Source organism: Passer domesticus, chromosome 2 (assembly GCF_036417665.1).
Source record: "Passer domesticus isolate bPasDom1 chromosome 2, bPasDom1.hap1, whole genome shotgun sequence".
In the NCBI taxonomy this organism is placed as follows: domain Eukaryota; kingdom Metazoa; phylum Chordata; class Aves; order Passeriformes; family Passeridae; genus Passer; species Passer domesticus.
Window position 1 is genome coordinate 38,240,389 of NC_087475.1, and position 22,719 is coordinate 38,263,107.

Here is a 22,719-nt window from a genome sequence, read left to right on the forward strand (position 1 = left end):
GGGAAAAGCGTATAAATTATGTTCACAAATTAAAGTCTTCCTGAAAGATCAGCAAAATCCAAATAAGGCCATGCTCAAAAAGAAAGGGACATAATCTGCCAGAAAGCTTGGATAGACTGGTTATATGCGGTAGTGTGTGTTGTCTTGTAGTACATTTATTGTCCTGTTACCGCACACGTCTGGGAAACCCATGGGCATCTTTCCTTCTTTAAACAAGCACCTGATGGAATCTGATCCCCTGGTCTATCTGCCTCTGCTTAATCAGTGATCGCATCTTTCCTATTATTTCTAGGGAAGAAGTTCACATTCCTTCTCTCAAGATGAGTCACTGCTATCCCTAACACTGTTTTGCAAACACTGCCACTTGCACAGTTACAGAGCTGCTGAACCCATGCCCTATTCAGCAAACCTGGGATCTGACCTCTCAAAGAATATTGCAACTATTTTACATCTCTCTTGCAAACATAAACCTCCGAGCAATATAATCAGATTTCATTACCCAAAATGACAAAATATACTCTATGCGCTAAAATTAGTTTTCAGTTTGCTGAGCCCACACAAGGATTACATGTTTAAACTATTTCTGGAAATAAATAGATATGAAAACAATAAATAAAATGTCAAACAATGTGACAGAGTCAGAAGCAGACAAGACTAGACACAGACCATCACAGCATTTATAATGAGCAGGCCCACACTTCCAACAGGTCTGCCTTGCAGGTGGTACGTACCTTGTCTGACAATGTTGACACACATTATCTCAAAACTGACATGAAATAATAATGCAGCCAAGCTTTAAAAGAAATGGGGAGAAAAGTCTGTAATAACAGCATTTTGCTTTTATTGCCTAGCAGTTAGAATAATCATCTTCTCTGGTTGGTACCCTATTATCAACAGAGCAGTAAAGCCTCAGTGTAACTCTATGCCATAAAATCTAATTGACTGTTGTCCAAACACTGGATGTAAAGAAACATGCCACAAACTTGTCTCTTGTCCATTTACTGCAGTGCTTGGGAAGTGCTGTAGTGATTTACTGACCAAGGTGCTCTGCTTACTGCCTGTGATTTACTCTGCAGCCATGCAGAAAATGACAGGACTGACAGATTCCAAGAAAAGTTTGTCAGCCATTACCCCCATGAGTTAGCAAAATGTTCTGGTTGGTGATAAGCAATTCTCACCAGAACACTATTTTCTATTTATTCTGGATTTTACTGTCTTATCCCTCAGTGCTTCTAAAAATGCTCTTCTTAAGGTTTTGAATGAAATTTTTATTGGCTCACATAGTGTGTAATTTACAGTCTCCATAAAAGTGCTGAATACTAACCAGAAGTATTAGATAAGAATTTTAGAAAGCTGTATTTAAAATAACCTACGAAGGCATTCAGAAACACAGCAAAAAAATAAATACTGAGGAAAGCACAAAAAAAAAAGGACAGCAAATATATGGTGTGCTATAAAGTGTCAGCTTTTAGTGGTGCTGCTCTAAAATAGCTTGATTACCATTTGCATAGAATTACAGAATTATCTACGACTAGAGAACAAAGTAAAATATTATTATTTGGATTTGAGCTAAGCTGCTTTCTCAGGCAGGGACAAGGTTGTTAGGACATCATCATTCAGGTGCAAGGATTAACTGAGCTCTTTACACTAACTTTTCTGGAGACAATGATACCCATTTGCAGGACAGAGGTGAGCAAAGCATTTAAAAATTGCCAAAGTAATATAGCCCAGAAAGACAGCATACCATGTAAGACCCAAGGTCTGTCTGTGGACCAGTAATCTGAATCAGAAAAAGAGGTGCACATGATAGGGCAATAAATGATCATTACCTTGACACAAGTCTTCCAGCTTCTCATAAGCAGTATTTTAACAGAGAGCATTGCCCAGGATTCTCATAGAAATGCATCTACTGTTCTACTATAAAAAAAAGACTCCAGAAGTCCCAACCTGGTCCTTTCCTCATCAGAGCAAGCAATTTTTTTTGAAAGTTCTCAAAAATGCCAGATCCCTTGGGCTACGCAAGCTCAGGAGAATCAACCATTGCACAAGAGAGGCTCCAGCCTCTACACGAAGGTTGGACTCACATGGGAGAGCATAGCATGCTATCAGCACTCTCTAAAAGGTATGCAGATATCTAAAATTAAAACAAAAATTGTTTAGTAGATATGAGATTTATCATACCTCAGCATATCATGTTACATTATGTATTCCAGGGGGAAATGGGAAGAGCAGAATTAACTGTGTTGGTGTGAGAAAAACACATTAAAAAAGGTTTTATTAATAAGATGCTAGTGGTAGCGTCAATGAACTTGTGATGGTCTGAGAGGAAATGCTTAAATAGTTAGTCATATTGTAGGAAGAAATGTACAAGATTGCAAATCATACATGCCCCTGCTCAATGTCAAACAATGCCTGAGGCAGGAGCCTGTTCAGCTGCCAGCCAAAGCCTTTCCCTGGGGCTGTATTTCCCTGGGATTTTTCTCCAGCCCAGGCCTATGGGAGAGCATCCTTACCAGGATTTGCAGATGCTCTGCATGGTGTGGTCACAACCTTCTGGAGGCAAGGGATTCACTATATGGCACTTTCAAAGGGAGCCCAAAATATCTCAGAAACACCAAAAATTTCATGACAGTGACAGTTCTGCTGATGTGCCTGAGATTTTGAATTGTATAACCTGCAATATATCCAGAGTAGAGGCAGCTGGATTTCCAGGTGTGAGGTATTCAGAAAAATTACTTCATCCTTAAATTCTAACCAGGTAAATTTCCAAGAACAGACAATTTTTTTTACCTGGGGAAATCCAGATGTAATGTTAGGAGAACAGATTACAGAAAAGCCTCTCAATTGTTTAGAGGTTCCTGCTTGGGCATCATTGTTGTTATGAAGTGTTACGAGCCTGTGACATCTCTGTTCTGCAAGTGAATTTAAGAATAGTTTCAAGTGAATTTCAACAGTTCACAAAATGTTAGCTTAAGACAATGTACTCAGAAAGAAAACAGCAGGAGTGCCTCTTGGATTTATTAGAAACCTGTAGCGCTGTGGAAATTCAAAATAAAAATCCTTAGAGATACTAACATCAGAACTAGGGCAGTAGCAATGCTGAAGGGGACTCACCTTCAGCACTAGATGATAAAAAAAGAAAAATTAGTGAGTCCTCTGAAACAGGCAGGGATAAATCTGGGAGAACATGCAGATATTCTGGTGGTCCTAAAAGCAGTTGTTAATAATTTCATTTCTCTGCCCTGTTTTGTGCTGCTGATGAAGAAGAATTCAGGTTATATCTAGGGCCAAAGGACCTGGTGGTTGAAGAGCCCTGTGGTTCTTTGCCTTGAGTGGCCATTCAGAAATAGAAAAGTCAATCCACACATGTGGAACTCAAAAACCAGAAGGGAAAGCTATATCCCTCAACTTCTAGAAATGAACCTCCCTAAAATGTGTGTCACAGGAACCATCCCACCCAAACATCACTATGGGACACAAAGAGATAGAGGAAGAAAAAAATCTCAGCTAATGTTGGTTACATAAAGATTTTGATCTCTTAGCAGCAGTAGGGATAGGTGTCTGAAGTAGATGGAATAACTTCAAGTCAGTAAGGTAAATCTCACACAAACAGAAAAAAATCTGGAAGAGGTCAAGTCTGAGCAAGACACAAACACTTTATTGATTTTAATAGCTTTAGTCCTAATTTGTACAATTGCTTTCTAAAAAGAGGGCAAATGTGAACAGAAAACAAAAATAAGTGCTTAAAGGTTATTTTAGAATATAATTTCAAGATTCTATTTCAACATTTTCTAATACAAAATAATGATATTGGGAATGATTCTATGAAAGTGACATTTTTAGAGGGGAAAAATGGCAGAAATACCCAACTCATGAACAATTCTGATTGAAAGTAAAATATAGGGGAATTCAAGTATGAAAATTTTAACTTAATCAGCAATTATTTTACTTTCTACTCAGTCTCCTTACAGAATACCATTCCAGAAATAATGGCTTTTTGAAGGACTGAAGGTAAAGGAAACCAAAAATACCATGTCCTTTATTGGGATTATTTCCTTTCCTTACATGTTTACAGAAGAAACATAAAAGCACAATAAATATTAATCTTTACATGTCATACTAACAACAATGCAATAAGGAATGTTGGAGTTACTGCAAGTATTTTTGGCAGAACTGAACTCAGCTGTAGAGATCTGTGTTTGTAATTGCCTGGTACTTGCACTGAGAAACACAAGCTGAACAAATCCTACAAGAAATATAACAAGTATGATTTAAAAAGTAAAAATAAAATTATAAAACCCCCTTTGTTTTATTAAGCAAGAGGAAACACTAAATGATCTTTTACACAATAATTCAAGCAGTAGAACATGTTGTAGTCTATCAAATCAAGAGTTTAAAAATACTCTCTCCACGGAAACTGTAAACAGTTTGCAGCTAGCTCTGGGTGCAGCTGCTGCTGCCTTTCTTGTCTCCTTGGTAGCTACTACAGATGAGAGAAAAACAAAAACAGTGCAATATGTTGGTTGTCTTATCACGTTATCTGATAACTAAGGATAAACAGAGTGGAATTCAAGTGCTAACAAATTCAGGCTCCTCCAGAAATTATTCCTTTCCCCATTTTCCTGCTACTTACTAGTGGGTCAGATTGTTTGAACTGCTTTCTGTTTATATATCTCTTACTGTGCTTTTATCCCAGGTGAGCATGCCTAATTTCTTTTTATTGTGCCATTTAAGGGTCATTTTTCTCTTCTTATGCTATGTGTAAGTATAGGTACTTACCTGCAGATGATAACACTCCTAAATAATCAGAGACCCACAAACGAAACATGGTTTATAAATAACTTCTGAAAAGTCAAGAATCAACTTACGAGACTACCTGGCTCCAGCAATTAGAAATTATATAACTGAGAATCTGGAATCATACTTTTAAAACTTCCAACCCATGATGTATCCACCATACCCATTAATGCATCCTGCATGTGCAAAATCTTCCCATGCATGAGGAAAGTAAGCCAGAAGTCACACAAAGAGCAACTTTAAGTGTCGGTCTTGCCTATGCAGGAGTATGGAGTTAACTGGAAGACTGGAGGACCCATTAAATTTCTGGGCCAGTTCTACTGTAGTACAACAAGATCCCCAGTTTGCACTGAGATCCATATGTATTTCTATTTATAGCAAGTAAATAAAAAGGGAAATTTTAAACTTCATGGCCAGAAAAATCCATTTCTACATAGTTTGATTCCTGGATTTAATGTTAACATTTTATTTTCTTTAAATTATGTTAAACTTATACAGCCACAATGCCTTCAGATAATTCAGATTAATTATTTGTGTGGTTTTGTAGGAAAATTATTACCTACTTAAGATGAATTAAAAAAAAAAAAAAAAAAAAAAAACAAACAAAAAACTGTAATTCAGAAGGAGTACAACAGGTAGATTCACAAGTTCTTGAAGTTAATGTAAAATATCCTGTTAACTTTGTAGGAGATGGCACTCCTGGTAAAAAAAAGTTTAACAGAATAAGAGATTTTTTTTTACATCTCTGTCCATCTCTGAGTTTCACGATTGCAGCACAGTATCTATCAAAATCCAATTATGCCACCATATGTGCTGGGGCTTTTCCCTGTCCCTGCAGTTCTCTGTATTGGAAGAATTACTATTGCTCCCACTCCACATGCCCTGATGCCAAAGGAAATGGGGGAGAGAGAATTGCATGTACATAGTTAAACTGTGCCTCCAAATAGCATTGGGGCATTGCCAGGATGCTAACCAGGACTTTGGCTTAAGAAGTTCTCCAGTGACTTGTCACAGAATCATAGAATGGCCTGGGTTGAAAGAAATCTATAAGATCATCTAGTTTCAACACCCCTGCCATAGGCAGAGACACCTCCCACTAGACTAGACATCTCAGAGCCCCATCCAACCTGGCACTGAACAATTCCAGGGATGGGGCATCCACACTTTATGTGGGTAACCTATTCCAGTGAATCACCATCCTCATAGTAGAGAATTTCTTCCTATCATCTGATTTAAACCTACTCTTTTTAAGTTGGAAGCCATCCTCCTTTTTTCTGTCACTACATGCCCTTGTAAATAGTTCCTCTCCATCTCTCTTGTAGGATCCCTTCAGATTCTGGAAGGTCACTATTTGGTCACTCCAAAGGCTTCTCTTATCCAGGCTGAACAATCCCAGTTCTCCCAGCCTTTCCATGCAGGAATGCTACTCCATCCCTCCGATCATCTTGATGCCTCTCCTCTGGACTTGCTCCAACAGATTCATGTTCTTCATGTGCTGGGAACCCCAGAGCTGGGTGCAGCACTGCAGGTAGAGCAGAGGTAGAGGGGCAGAATTCCCTCCCCCACCCTGCTGGTGACACCTCTTTGGTTTCAGCCCAGGACAAGATTGGCTTTCTGGGCTGTGAGCCCACATTGATGGGTCCTGTCTAGCAGCCCATCCCTTGTCAAGGTCAGCGTGCCCACTAGAGCTACGTGTGGTAAGACACCAGTCTACAAGAACCAGGGTATCTGACCTGACAGGACACTGACCTTGCCCAAAATCATGCCTACCAGAATACTGTGTTTTAGCAATGTAGGGCGGTCTGACAGGTTTTTTCAGTGCTTCTTTACCACCTGTTTGAACAATTCTTCAGCAAATCAGTAGTCAAAGGAGGTTTAAGAATAAGACTATCTCCAACAAATCAATTTGATCTTACATGAAAGCCCTTTTGTAGTCTTCTTTATAATAATAATAAAAATCCTGACTAAGTAAAATACAGTTTACCTTTAATAAAACTACCACAAAGTAATTGTGTTGTATAACAGAAGATATATCAATGCCCATATTTATAGATTTTCTATAGTAGCCAAAGTCACAATGATCCATGTGCCTTCAGCCAGGTTAGTTATTTCTTATTTTAGAAGTATAAAAACAATAACTTAAATTTAATTATCCTTTTAAACTGCCATAAAACAGATATTTAGCCTTCCAAGAAATCATCTTTAAATTAATCTCTGAATAGCGTGATAACACTTATGAGATGGCTAAATATTTAAGAACAGGGTACCTATTATGGGTTAGTGTGGACAGTAATGAGCCCACCAGAGTGCAGAGCTTTTGGAGTTCGACCCATCTGAGGGACACGTGTCCATGCATTAAATCCTGACCTCCATTACTGCCACTGTCATAGGTGCTGGTTCAGTCTGTGCCTGGTTCCACAGCCTGAATCCCTAGAATCTAATTGCTAAAAAACCTTCAGGATGTACCACTAACAAATACTGTGGATAAAAAAGTTAAATTAATATAGGGTCTGCTAAGGGCATTTGCTCCAAATCTAAACTAAACTTATATAATATCCCTGAGGTTCAAAGCCTTTGGCTTTAAATTATTCTGGTATGTTTCAGCTTTTTGAGCTTTGGAGATGAAAGTGTCAAAATATCACAAGTCAGCTTCCTCATATGAGATTTTCCATGAAATTTTGCAGACATAAGAAGTTCAGGAAATTTAGGAAAGTTTCAATTAAGAGTATGTTGCTTGCCTTTGCTCACCCTACAGTATTTGTTAGATGTGAAAAACACGTGCAACCACACACACATATGCAGGGACTTCTTAGGTATTTAGTGCCATCAGAAATGTCTCAGATCAATGAAAATTGGAGTTTTATATTACCTGGGAGAAAAAAAATCAGCAGCAACATTTGGAGTGGAGTTGATCTATATCTGAAGAAAACAGTTAAGTATAAACTGGTTTAAAATATGATGGGATTTATTCTTTAGGTTTCTTCAAGATTCAGTTTGAGAATGTAAACTGGCATAATACTAAAGATTTTGTCTAACCAGAATGAAAGTACAATGGATTTTGAATATCAAGAAGCCTTTTTCAAGGCAAAACACACAGAAAATATGCAAAAAGGTTGCCTCAGTGATAAAACAAACAAATAATTGAATAAATAATACATATCTGAATAGAGTCCCATTAAAAACAACTTATATTGAAGTTTATAATGCTTTTATAATGGCCAAGAGTTCACTCAGAAGTAATGAATAATTGCTTGGCTTCAGCACAGTCAATGACAAAACCTGTACCTATTTCAGCAGAGCCAGAATTTAAATTCATATATAGTGAGTATAATTATGGGCTGTACTCCTCCTGTCTTTCTTATCTGAAAATTGGCTTATTCATTTGTAGCCCATTCGTATCCTGTTAGCTTCATTTTCCATTCATCAAGGCAAAAATATATTCCTGAATTTTAACCTAACTACCACCAATAATTCTGACATACTGGATGAGCACTGAATTGATTCTGAGAGGGTTGATTTGAAACGTCATCCTGAAATGCAGAAGGGATGCATTTGATGACCAGAGAGCTCATTGTGAATTGCTACTAGTAAACGACAAAGATAGCAAATAGCATATTTTCTAGATTTCTGTACTATCCTGTATTTTCAGCACAATTAGTGGAGTAAAACTGTTAAAATTATTTTTTCTCCATGTTTCCAAACAGGTTGTTCAAGCTTTCAGATTCTATGGATGCATGTAGATACATTTTTATCTATGGGCATAATTTCTAGCTTGCTGTTTCAGATTAGTCCCAACCTTTCCATGTAAATGTCCTTGTACCTTGGTTCTCCACCTCTAAAATAGATACCTAATAAAGCTACTGCAAATATAAATTAGTGCATCTGAGATGCATGATGTTCTGATGATTACAATTGTACAGGAAAGCAGAGAGAAATGTTTTTGTAATTTTTTCAATCTAAATTGCAGGCAAAAAGGCTAAAGGAGAACAAAGACTCTAAAGTTTAGGTCCAGCATGTATAGGTAGGATAAATGGGAAAGGCTTTAAACCGACAGAGGATAGGTTTGGATCAGGTATTAGGAAGAAATGCATTCATAAGACAGTGGTGAGACACTGGAACAGCACAGAGAAGTTGTGGATGTCTCATCCCTGGAATTGTTCAGGGCAGGGCTGCATGGGGCTCTGAGAAACCTGATCTAGTGGGATCCCTGCCCATGGTACTGGGGTTGGAACTAGATGATCTATAAGTTCCCTTCCAACACAAACCATTCTATGATACTATGATTCCATAAGAGAAAAAGAGCAAAACAGAGCTCTTTGCTTCAGATATTCCTGGTTTTTTATAACCAGATTCTTGATCTCTGTGATATTGGAAGATGGAGAATTTTTTCAGACATCTTTAGTTCTTCTAAACATAAAATATGACTTCCTCAAAGGGATCCCTTAAAATGGTTTTAATAAATGTTAAATTTTTATTTTAGGATTTCTGCTACTGATAAAGGTCAAAAATCATTCATAGAAGTGTAATTTGAAAAAAATAAAATTGATTTTAAAATAAACAAAAACACCAGCTAAAAGAAAACCACATGATAGAATATACTCCACCAGTTACCACCAGCACCTCTTAAGAGATCTGAATCATATATCTGTATGTTCTGGCAAAATGAAATGCACTGCAGATCAGAATATTTCCATTTTAACTGGGAAATACGGTGTCATGCACATGTCTACTCTCAAGGGAAATACATTGTATACACAACACTATTATATGCCTTAAAGGAAGAAATAGTGGATTAGTCACCCCCTAACCCACTATTACGCCAAAGGACTTCTCTGACATTATATCTAGCCTCAGACAAACTGTATACAGTTGAGATTGTTGTCTTTTCAAATGCATTTTAATGTATTTTTTTAATAAAATGTATGAAAAATATGTTCCTTAGTAGAAGAAGAACCAGAAATAGTTATCACAGGGAAGGAGACCAACCTCATTGAAATAAATCGCTCTTTACTAATCAAATTAGAGCAGAGTATGAGTCCCAGTAGATATATTTACATAACTATGGAACTGGAAGAATCCCTTTTTTTCTCTCTTAAATTTGATGGGAGGACAGGCTGTCTCTTCTGGAAGGATAAAAGAGAAGTCATTGCAGAGGGGAAAAAATACAGGGTCTGGACTTCTGGAAGAATTGATTGAAGGACATTAATAAGAAAGCTGGAATACTCCACTACAGGATATAAGTGACAAGCATAAAGCCTGAAACTTTAATAAAATCTTGACAAGAGGAAAAAATCCTGAAGGGAGAAGGAAAGGAAGACCTTTCTGGTCCAATTCTAGGGAAGTAAGCTAAACAGATTTTTTTTTTAATTTCTTTACCCATTATTTTTATAAACTCATGTGACTGAGCTATCTGCTTCTGACATTATAAATAAACGATTGTCTATTTTTTCTACCTGTTTTGAATTTGAATTAACCTGAGTCAGCAGTGCCCTGGCAGCCAGAAAGGTCACCCTTGTCCTGCGTGCATCAGGTACAGCAGCATCAGTGGGATTGTCCTGCTGTGCTCTGCACTGGGGTGGCCTCACCTTGAATGTTGTGAGGTGTTCTGGGCACCAAAATATAGGAAAGACATTAAACTATGAGAGAGTGTCCTGAGGAGGGCAACAAAGATGGTGAAGGACCTTGAGGGGAAGCTGTATTGGGAGCAGCTGAGGTCACTTGGTCTGCTCAGCCTGGAGGAGACTGAGGGGAGACCTCATTGCAGTCTGCAACTTCCTCATAAAGAAAAGAGGAGGAGCAGACACTGATCTCTTTCCTGTGGTGACCAGTGACAGGTCCTCAGGGAATGGTCTGAAGTTTTTTGTGTAGATTGAAGTTGGACATTAGAAAAAGGTTGGATATTATTCATTCACAGAGTGGTTGGGCACTGGAACAGGGCAATGGTTACAGCACCAGCCTGACAGAGTTCAAGAAATGTTTGGACCATGTTCTTGGGCGCATGGTGTGACTATTAGGAATGGTGTGCAGGGTCCTCTTAGGACCCTGTGCAGGGTCAGGAGTTGGAATTCATGATCCTGATGGGTCCTTTCAAACTCAACATATTCCGTGATTCCTTATCTTTTTCCTGGTGAACCACACAGATGCAGACCATGAGTCTCACCACAGGTCATCAAATGGAGTTATCCACATGCATAAACAACATTTGCACCTCTGAACCACAAGTGGTCTAAGTAGTGAATACAGCAGGATGTTATTCAGTACAGTTGGCAATATATTCCAAACTTCTAACCCTCTTTTGATTTCTTCTTCCATGGATTACAACACTGTGTAATAAAAAGCAGCTGCAGTAATTTCAGTTTCATAAGAGTGAGTATTTAACCTAACTCTTCTGGAAAGCAAACCACAAACCACTCAGAAAAGCAAAATGTTGCTATCCCAGTTTGCATGGTATTCAGATATTACCATAAAATGTAAGTTAATCATTCATAAAAAAAAAAACAAAAAGGTCACAGTAATTCAAATTTTATTTTTTATATAATTTATTATTAATGTCTTTCATCTCCAGAGGAGGAAGACAACAAGAACTCCTCTGTGGATCACTTAAATGATTGTATAAAATAGTTATTCACATTTTTCACTCCATTTCCACACTTTAAAAAAATGGTAGTTCAGAGGACTATCTTGCCTGAAAGCAGTTAGGAAGGAGGTATCCATTTATCCATTTTTCTTGTTATTAACCCAGACATTTTCCTGAAGATTTAGAAGATATCACAGTGTGTTTTGTGTTCAACTATTTTTTCTGTGGCTATTCCTTTATCAGGACTTCAAATACATAAGTGAAAGACAGTTTCTTGTCAAGAAGTCTAAAGGAACAGTAGGAATAGGAACATAGTAAAAGTTTCTTACCAACACATTATGCTTCATCCTTGAATAAAGTCTGAACACCAAATACTCCAGTTTGTTTAATAGAAGGATAACAGTTTTACAGCTATAGATCCTCAAAAAGCACAAGGAGTTCCTGAAATGTATGCAGCATATAAAGTAAAGTTGATTAATATAGTGGTCGCCTGAGTTTCAGTTTGGGCTTTTTGAGAGGATGTTTGTTTGTTTCCTAATTAAATTTTTTATACAATAATAAAACTCAATTTCTGGAGATTACATGTCAGAAGTATAGTGTACAAACTACAAGAGGAAAAAATCTTTCTGTGATTGTGATATATTTTAAGACAAAGGGAAAACCAAGCATCAAAGAAAAAACGTGTTCACAATATATTTGCCTATATTTTTCTGAAAGAAAAAAATATTCAGAAGAAAGAAGAATTAAGCAAACATCTTCCAGGGGATTACACAGTACCTAATAAAACACAAAAAAGAAGCCAAACATACTAAAATGATAAAAAGAATCTGAAACTGTAATTTAACAAAAGAAATTAGCTATTAAATATTTTCTAGTATATAAATGTAACTATTGCTTTGGTCTATTTCATCTGGAACATTTGTTATTTGGAATACCAAGATTAAAGGACAAAATTTCTAATCCAATTTGTAGAGATAAGTTCTTTGCTTCTGGTTCTACTTTAACAAGGTGATAGATGTATAGAGGTTACAACCATGACATATTTTTCGTGAAAGCCACAAAAACCAAAGCCATAAAAAGGTAAAATCTAACACACTGATATTTGTCATCTTGTATGGTTATGTACAAATACTTATATCTTATGAAACCAGATAATTTTTATCTTGACTACTATATTCAGATTTTTTCATGTTGATAAGTCTGTTAAACTGCATGCCTGAGAGAGCTCTTATATCAGCTCCTGAGAAGAAGTTGCTTGTTTATCAGTAGGCCTCAATGGCACCAGGTGTAAACATAACTAAATGAACCAATCCCCAGGTAGCATTTAGAAAGAATGAGAATAAGAACCAGAATTAAGTATAGGCAGGTCATCCAAAAATGTCACCAGTCTTGGCTTTTTTCCACAGGTCACCATATTCCTCTGCTATTGCATGTTTAAAGTCAATGGCAATGAGACTGCATATTTACTATTCTGGCAGTTCATAACACCGTAACTACATTTACAAATATCTGACATACAAGTAGGAATTCCAAAATTTGTTTTTCTTCAATGCAGTGACCCATTAAAACCTTTCAAAAAATTAACACTGACTGCATTCTTTGAGAAAATGTACAATAATTAATTGATAGGCAGAAAATGTATTATTATTATTATTATTATTATTATTCACTTCCCTCAACTATTATTTTGGGCAATTACCTCTGCTCCAGATATGCTTTTTTAAAAGAGACATATATGTGAATTAAATTCAGAAGAAAACATACCATGTTTTGATTTGAAAGGAGGAAAGCACATGTTTGTATTCTCTGGAGATTGTGATGTATATTAACTCAAAAATCTTTAGGAATTAAATTTTGGGAAACTATTATTCAATATTTTTGCCTCAAAAATGTAACAGCTGAAAACAGAGAGGTTTGCATAACATGATATGTATAGGTATCTCTCTTTTATTGCTCTCTTTTCTAGATTGTGATCAAACACTCTATTAGACTTACACTTCTGGGATTTGTGCTACCTGCTTATAATATTAATAGATATCAGGAATTTCTGTGCTGTTTTATCATTACCAGTAGATTTTTGGTAACTCCATTAATGCACTGTTGAAGGGGTTATTTTCTCCTAATATTATCAATATCAAAGAGAGACAGATTGTCTGTGCAGAATTTAGGGTTTCAGAAGATTGTTTTAGTTTAATTTTTCATTGAAAGGCTATGTGTGTCTCTATATGGATAACCTGATTGGAACGCAACAAAAATTACAAAGACATGTTTCTATTTGATCCGCCAGGAACACTGAGAAATGTATCTGGTTGAAGCATATTATCAGTCTCTCTGACCCTGTGTTTAAGCAGGTTACTTTAGACAAGGGGCACAGTCCCTAGGCACTCAGTTATATTTCTGCCTATATAAACATTTACAATGGTTGGATGCTCAGGGAGGGAAGATAAGTCTGTATCATGCAGTGCAGCATGATGTGGAGCTACACAAACCAGCTTTGGAAATACTGGCAGGTCCATACAAGAATGGCTTACTGTGAATTCTTCTCTGCCAGCTGAATGCATGTACCAGTTCAAGGAGAAGCCAGATGAGGTTGTATTGTAATATAAGAGAGGTTAGAAAGAGATCATAAGAGCATCACCATAAATGCTCCTCACCAGTTCAGTAATGTAGTGTCATGAAAAGATAATCGTTTTTGTACCAGAGGCAGGATCCTGCCTTTGTAATAGCAATGTTCTTGGAAATTAGTCCTACTTTTCTAAAGCATTTTAGCTTCATTATAATCAGATTGCTTAATGTTGCACCCTTTTTACAATGTCTATTTTAACTAAGGTCACACACTGCTGCCTAACAGCAGCCAGTTCCGTAGCTTCCTGAATTAGAGATCTGGTGTCTAATTCAGAGCAACCCTTTTACTCAAACCATCTTCAAACAAGCTCAGATATTACTTAGTGCTCCCATCTCTTTCTTCCTCTTTTTAAGGACTCTTTCTTTTGTGCATTGATAACATGCATTCTTTCTCTCTGTTTCACATATGGAATTGGTAGTGTCTCTGATGGCATCTGTGTCCAAATTAATTTTATTTCTTTTAGATTCAATATGGTCAATAATAACTGTGCCTACTCATAAAGACCCTTGTTCAGTACAGGCAGCACCATGTAGAGAAGGAACCTCCAGAATCCAAGCGGGAAAAGTGCATTTTTTAACATAGGTAACTGTTAGTTTTCTGGCTACTGCAATATTAATCACAGTAAGATATGGAGAAAGATCCACACATTGCAGAATCAGATTTTTTCAGTTCATAAGTCACCCTCTTGAGCTTGAAATTTGCCTAGAAAATAAGGTCTGTAATAAATCATGTAAATTCATGCCCTCCCTTCACTAACTATGATTTAGGACTGACTTGAGACAGGCAAACTCTGGAGAGTTGAACGCGTCAGCCGAATCATTACCCCTAGGCACAGGGGTGGGTAAGGTCCCACCCGTGGCCAGTGAGCTGTGTGCCCAAACACTTCTGCTGTGTTTCAGGACCCAGCAGAGCCCCATGGGCTCAGCCTCAGCACTCCAACAACACACAGTCCCCAGGGAGATAAAGCCACAGCATCGAGCCTCCACCCCTGCATTGGCAGTCCTAGAGGAGAGGCAGGTCTGGAGAGCAGCTCTTGGAAGACGTTATCTTCCCCCTGACTGTGGCTGATTGTGCCATCAGAGACTGCCACAGACACAGAAGGACTCAGACCAGAACGAGGTGCAGAGACAAGACAATAAATATTCCCTGCTAGGGCTCAGCCACACATTTAATTCTTGCACATAGAGCAACTTAAAGAGAATATTATCTTGTCCCACTAGGCAACCACAGGCTCAACACAGAGACAGCTGAGAAGGACAGGTCTCTGCTATAACCATGACTGCTATTTAACAATTCCCAAGACAGTATTATTTTAACTCATCTTAGGAGCAAGAAAATTGAATTTCTTAATTATTTCAATATACTGAGACATCTTGGCCTGATCTTGGCTGATCCCAACTGGATTAACTGATCACAACTAGATTTATCCCACTTAACTTGAAGTATCACACTGTGATATAAAATTTTTGAAGGTAGCCTGACCCCATTATAATCAATGGGATGAGAAAAAATGGGCTAAAATTGACTTCTGGAAATAATGTTATCTCTGTTCATTACAAAGTGCATTTGACCCTGAATTAGGCATCTTCATTTTGTGTCTGAAGCTAACAGGGAATGAATCACTTCTCTGCAACCTAAGATATCAAGTCCAATCAAGATTATAGTCTTACAGTCTTAACATTTATCCAAGATATTTGGTGCATCAGTTCTGTGTTGAACAAAGTCTAGGGTTTACTGCATGGGTTCATCTGCTTCAGCAAACTAAGAGTGTTTCATAAAGATCATGTGATTAATTGCCATCACCACAGGCAGATTTAAAGACTGGGTTTTAATTCGTGTATGCCTCCACCTTCTGAGTTCCTACCGTCAAGCACACTTTAGAAACTCACAATAATTCCAAAGGAAAAATACTTCCTGAAACCATATTTCATCCCTTCAACTCCCATTCCCTGAGGAATTTTATCTTTAGATATTTTATGCAGCATTTATCTTCAGAGTATTTGCTGCACACCCAGCAGAATGGATATATTCACAATTCTTTTTTTTTTGCATCAATGGAACTCTAAGCACAAAATGTTTGCAGACTGGTTGGGAAAATCATCACTTCTGTTTGCTATACTGCTTTAGTGTGAGACATCTAACTCCTTTTCATCCAGAAGTGGTAATAACCAGAGCAAACAGATGATAAAGAAAAATCATTGTGATGGAATAAAACACAAGAAAGAAAAAATGACACCAATTGGTTAGAATTTAAGGATTTTTTTATACATTAATGTTAATCTACTAATTTTTAATACTGCAAGGCAAGTACACTTCTAATCCAAATTTACACTTGTAAAAAGTAGTATTGAATAATTTCAAGTTCTTAACTCTTTAAACGCCAGAGTCATAATTCTAAAAACAAAGAAAAATTATGTATTTTAAATACTAGTTCTGATGTGTGCATTCTTTTGACAGGAATGTGATCTTCTAAGGAAAACAGCATATTACCTAAAGAAGATTTCATATTAAAATCTTGTATATTAAGATTATAAAATATATTACTATATTTCTATATTAAATCAAGAAAACAACATTTTACCTTGTTTTACTGGCTATCACCAACATAAATTTTTATATACATATAATTCTAGAAAAGGATTGCTCAAAACACAGGAAGAATATGTTTGAAAACATGTTGTCTGCATTAGGTAAACACAATGTCTTGGGCACAATTTGATTAAAATATGAGGGGGAAAGGTAGTGAGTTTATCTTGAGTTTCCCCACCTCTTGCAGAAGATTCTTTCTAAAAGGCTTGCTTTAGCTTAAGGTAAAGAAATTGTTAGAAGTTAAAAATAAAAGGTTAATTCAGAAAGTCAATGTAGCTCTATAGTCTGAATAATCCAGAAGGTCAAGATAACTGATAAGAGTGGTTCTTCATTGATCTTTTAAAATAGATTATCAGTTTAGTGATCACCAGTGATCAAATCTAGATTAGTTCTGTATCTTAGAGACAAATTTACAGCATTGTGCTGATTCCAGCTAAAAGCCTCGGATACCTCTACAAGGAAAAGTAACTTCTGTGAATTAACACTTTGATGTATTTCCATTTTTCTTGGAGTTTTCAATCTAAATATCACCTTATTCAGCTCTTGTAGAATATCTAGATCTTTTCCAGCAGTGGACACCTCTAATAATGCAAATTATAGGGGGAAAAACTTCATTCTTCTGAAAAGCAGGTAAATCACCCAGGTATTGCAGTTAAAAAAAGAAAGGTATCACTTTCTATGACACACAAATAAAAGAATATGATGCCACTTTAATTTGCATACAATCAAGAAATTTATTATCTCTATCTGTAGCCCAGACATAAAATTTAGAAAGATGAAATTCTGTGGCAAGGAGAAATTATTTCTGAAAATGCCATACTATCCAAAATGGTACACAGTTTAAGGAAATATAAAAAAAGAAGCACGCTTTTGTGTATTTATGGTGTTCCATAATTGAAATATCATTTGATAGCATGGCAGTGAGATTTTTAGCATATTGGAACAAGAAATTTAACAGTTTCAGGAATTGATCATTAGAGTGTAAGCTACCTCTTGCTGTCTTATGGACCAGGAAAGCAATAAGATCGTTCACGCTGTCTTACCCCAAGATATAGTCAGAGATGATCTTGTCAGACAAAAGGTGGAAATTCAAGAAAAAAGGCAGGTAAATTTTTCTTCACAGTGTTTGTCAGAACACATTTACATCTGGAAATAGATGGAAGGCGTCTTGTCTGGAGCTATTCAGAGTAACCTGCCAAATTCACACTAGCATAATTCCGGAAACCATATTTAAGTTTTGTCACAGACAAATTTTGTCTAATAGAAAGCATAATATTTTTAGTGATGATGCCTCAAGGCAACAGTAGTAGGAGTACTAATCATCTCTATCTGAAGGTGTTTGCTAAAAGAAATCACATTTAACAGAAGCTTCAATTTCCACACTCTTAGTTCAATGCTGCTGAGAAGTCATAGATTATAAAAACATACCTGTAAGCACTGTAAGATTTGAGAAAAAAATATTATGCAGTGAACTGTACCTATGTGGCACATTATTAACCCAGAGTAAGAGCAAGGCAGGCACATGACATTCTAAAACCCAGTGGTATTTTCTAACTTGTCAAATATGGTCAAACTTAATATTTTTCTTTATAACATAGTGAGCATCACTTAAGCTGTGATAATGCTTTCTATGTATTTTGACAACACATCTTTAATGATTTACTGGTAGAATATATTTAGGTTAGCTGATTTAAATGCAGGAAGAACAAATTGAATGGTCATTTGTGGGCTAATATATTTAGTATTTACTTGTGGGCATGTTCTCATCTCACAGTCACACAAAGAAATGCCTAAACATTTAAAACAGTCAAAACAACTTTGTGTAAGTTCTAAAAACCTTAGTTCCATTTTTCCAATTAACACTGCTGGCTTTGACTTTTCAATAAGTAGATGACTTTTGAAAATACACTAGGTGGTCTTTTGAAAATAGAAAGGGCTTCTTCCAAGATCAACTTCAGGCAGAAATTCAGGTCCATCATTTGGAAACTGAGCACTTTGAATGAGTACCAATAAGGACTATGTAGAGTTGAAACCCAAAATTACCCTATTTTAAAATCAAACCATAAGACCAAAGACATATCCTACAGATTTTACATACCATGCCCTACTCTGGCTTCTCTATCTAATCATAACCAGTATTTCAGAGGCATATGCCCAAAAACTCCTTTATTTTTAAGGGGATGAACTACATAGATACAGAGATGGAGTGAGGAAGAAGTATTTTAGTTGCTGATTCTCTTCCACCAAGGTGGCAACTTCTTCGCTCCAATCTTTCTGCTTGGTCTCTGGGACTAGTGATTCCTGACTCAAGGTCTTGTCAGAAAAGACTGAAGCAAAAAGGCACTCATCACCGCAGCCTTTTCCAAATCCTGTGAAACCAGGTCAATCATCTCATTAGTCACTCATATGGCCCACATTATCCATAGTCTTCCTTTTGTGTACTTACAGAAGGTTTCCTTATAGTTTTTAACACCTCAGGACAGATTCAACTCCATTTGGGCTTTGACTTCCTCAAACCCACCTCTGTATGCTAAGATAATATCTGTGTATCCCTCCCAAATTACCCATTCTTGCTTCCAAGGCGGAAGACACAACTTGGAGAAGTTATGACAACCATGGCATGCAAACTGGAAAAAAAAATCTTCGCCGATCTCAAAGCCATCAAAAGGCATGGGATGCCGGAGAGCGCAGGGACATGGCCCAAAGATTGCCCATTTGATGCCCATTGAAATCTCAAGATTTCGTTTCCCTTCCCGAAAGGAAATGAAATTTCCTTTCGGGAAGGGAAACGAAATCTTGCGACCCTGAAAAGAAAGACTTACAAAGGCTCGGGAAAGGAGATACGATCAAATGAAATGCGAGAGAAAAAATCCAGAAAATTTGGACATTTTCTGACTACGAGAAAATGCTCTGGGAGGAAATGAGCTGCTGTGCAAGGGGCCAAACCATGCCTAAACTAAGCTCACAGATGCTGCAAAAGCAGGCCAAAAAGTCGAGGAGGAAGACACAACTCGGAGGGGAAGATATGAGTGCCATGCCATGGATACTGGAAAAAAAAAAAAAGAAATTGGGAAATTTAGTGACCACAAGAAAATGGACCAGGATTACACGAGGTGCAGTGCAATAGGTCAAAACATGACAAAACTAACCTCACAGATGCTACAAAAACAGAGGAAAAAGTCAAGGAGGAAGACACAACTTGGAGGAGAAGTTATGACAGCCATAGCATGCAAAATGGAAAAAAAAAAAAATCTTCGCCGATCTCAAAGCCATCAAAAGGCATGGGATGCCGGAGAGCGCAGGGACATGGCCCAAAGATTGCCCATTTGATGCCCATTGAAATCGCAAGATTTCGTTTCCCTTCCCGAAAGGAAATGAAATTTCCTTTCGGGAAGGGAAACGAAATCTTGCGACCCTGAAAAGAAAGACTTACAAAGGCTCGGGAAAGGAGATACGATCACATGAAATGCGAGAGAAAAAATCCAGAAAACTTGGACATTTTCTGACTACGAGAAAATGCTCTGGGAGGAAATGAGCTGCTGTGCAAGGGGCCAAACCATGCCTAAACTAAGCTCACAGATGCTGCAAAAGCAGGCCAAAAAGTCGAGGAGGAAGACACAACTCGGAGGGGAAGATATGAGTGCCATGCCATGGATACTGGAAAAAAAAAAAAAAGAAATTGGGAAATTTAGTGACCACAAAAAAATGGAGCAGGATTACACAAGGTGCAGTGCAATAGGTCAAAACATGACAAAACTAACCTCACAGATGCTAAAAACACAGAGGAAAAAGTCAAGGAGGAAGACACAACTTGGAGGAGAAGTTATGACAACCAAGGCATGCAAAATGGAAAAAAAAAAAAATAATCTTCGCCGATCTCAAAGCCATCAAAAGGCATGGGATGCCGGAGAGCGCAGGGACATGGCCCAAAGATTGCCCATTTGATGCCCATTGAAATCGCAAGATTTCGTTTCCCTTCCCGAAAGGAAATGAAATTTCCTTTCGGGAAGGGAAACGAAATCTTGCGACCCTGAAAAGAAAGACTTACAAAGGCTCGGGAAAGGAGATACGATCAAATGAAATGCGAGAGAAAAAATCCAGAAAACTTGGACATTTTCTGACTACGAGAAAATGCTCTGGGAGGAAATGAGCTGCTGTGCAAGGGGCCAAACCATGCCTAAACTAAGCTCACAGATGCTGCAAAAGCAGGCCAAAAAGTCGAGGAGGAAGACACAACTCGGAGGGGAAGATATGAGTGCCATGCCATGGATACTGGAAAAAAAAAAAAAAAGAAATTGGGAAATTTAGTGACCACAAAAAAATGGAGCAGGATTACACAAGGTGCAGTGCAATAGGTCAAAACATGACAAAACTAACCTCACAGATGCTACAAAAACAGAGGAAAAAGTCAAGGAGGAAGACACAACTTGGAGGAGAAGTTATGACAACCATGGCATGCAAAATGAAAAAAAAAAAAATAATCTTCGCCGATCTCAAAGCCATCAAAAGGCATGGGATGCCGGAGAGCGCAGGGACATGGCCCAAAGATTGCCCATTTGATGCCCATTGAAATCGCAAGATTTCGTTTCCCTTCCCGAAAGGAAATGAAATTTCCTTTCGGGAAGGGAAACGAAATCTTGCGACCCTGAAAAGAAAGACTTACAAAGGCTCGGGAAAGGAGATACGATCAAATGAAATGCGAGAGAAAAAATCCAGAAAACTTGGACATTTTCTGACTACGAGAAAATGCTCTGGGAGGAAATGAGCTGCTGTGCAAGGGGCCAAACCATGCCTAAACTAAGCTCACAGATGCTGCAAAAGCAGGCCAAAAAGTCGAGGAGGAAGACACAACTCGGAGGGGAAGATATGAGTGCCATGCCATGGATACTGGAAAAAAAAAAAAAAGAAATTGGGAAATTTAGTGACCACAAAAAAATGGAGCAGGATTACACAAGGTGCAGTGCAATAGGTCAAAACATGACAAAACTAACCTCACAGATGCTAAAAACACGGAGGAAAAAGTCAAGGAGGAAGACACAACTTGGAGGAGAAGTTATGACAGCCATAGCATGCAAAATGGAAAAAAAAAAAAATAATCTTCGCCGATCTCAAAGCCATCAAAAGGCATGGGATGCCGGAGAGCGCAGGGACATGGCCCAAAGATTGCCCATTTGATGCCCATTGAAATCGCAAGATTTCGTTTCCCTTCCCGAAAGGAAATGAAATTTCCTTTCGGGAAGGGAAACGAAATCTTGCGACCCTGAAAAGAAAGACTTACAAAGGCTCGGGAAAGGAGATACGATCAAATGAAATGCGAGAGAAAAAATCCAGAAAACTTGGACATTTTCTGACTACGAGAAAATGCTCTGGGAGGAAATGAGCTGCTGTGCAAGGGGCCAAACCATGCCTAAACTAAGCTCACAGATGCTGCAAAAGCAGGCCAAAAAGTCGAGGAGGAAGACACAACTCGGAGGGGAAGATATGAGTGCCATGCCATGGATACTGGAAAAAAAAAAAAAAGAAATTGGGAAATTTATTGACCACAAAAAAATGGAGCAGGATTACACCAAGTGCAGTGCAATAGGTCAAAACATGACAAAACTAACCTCACAGATGCTACAAAAACAGAGGAAAAAGTCAAGGAGGAAGACACAACTTGGAGGAGAAGTTATGACAGCCATAGCATGCAAAATGGAAAAAAAAAAAAATAATCTTCGCCGATCTCAAAGCCATCAAAAGGCATGGGATGCCGGAGAGCGCAGGGACATGGCCCAAAGATTGCCCATTTGATGCCCATTGAAATCGCAAGATTTCGTTTCCCTTCCCGAAAGGAAATGAAATTTCCTTTCGGGAAGGGAAACGAAATCTTGCGACCCTGAAAAGAAAGACTTACAAAGGCTCGGGAAAGGAGATACGATCAAATGAAATGCGAGAGAAAAAATCCAGAAAACTTGGACATTTTCTGACTACGAGAAAATGCTCTGGGAGGAAATGAGCTGCTGTGCAAGGGGCCAAACCATGCCTAAACTAAGCTCACAGATGCTGCAAAAGCAGGCCAAAAAGTCGAGGAGGAAGACACAACTCGGAGGGGAAGATATGAGTGCCATGCCATGGATACTGGAAAAAAAAA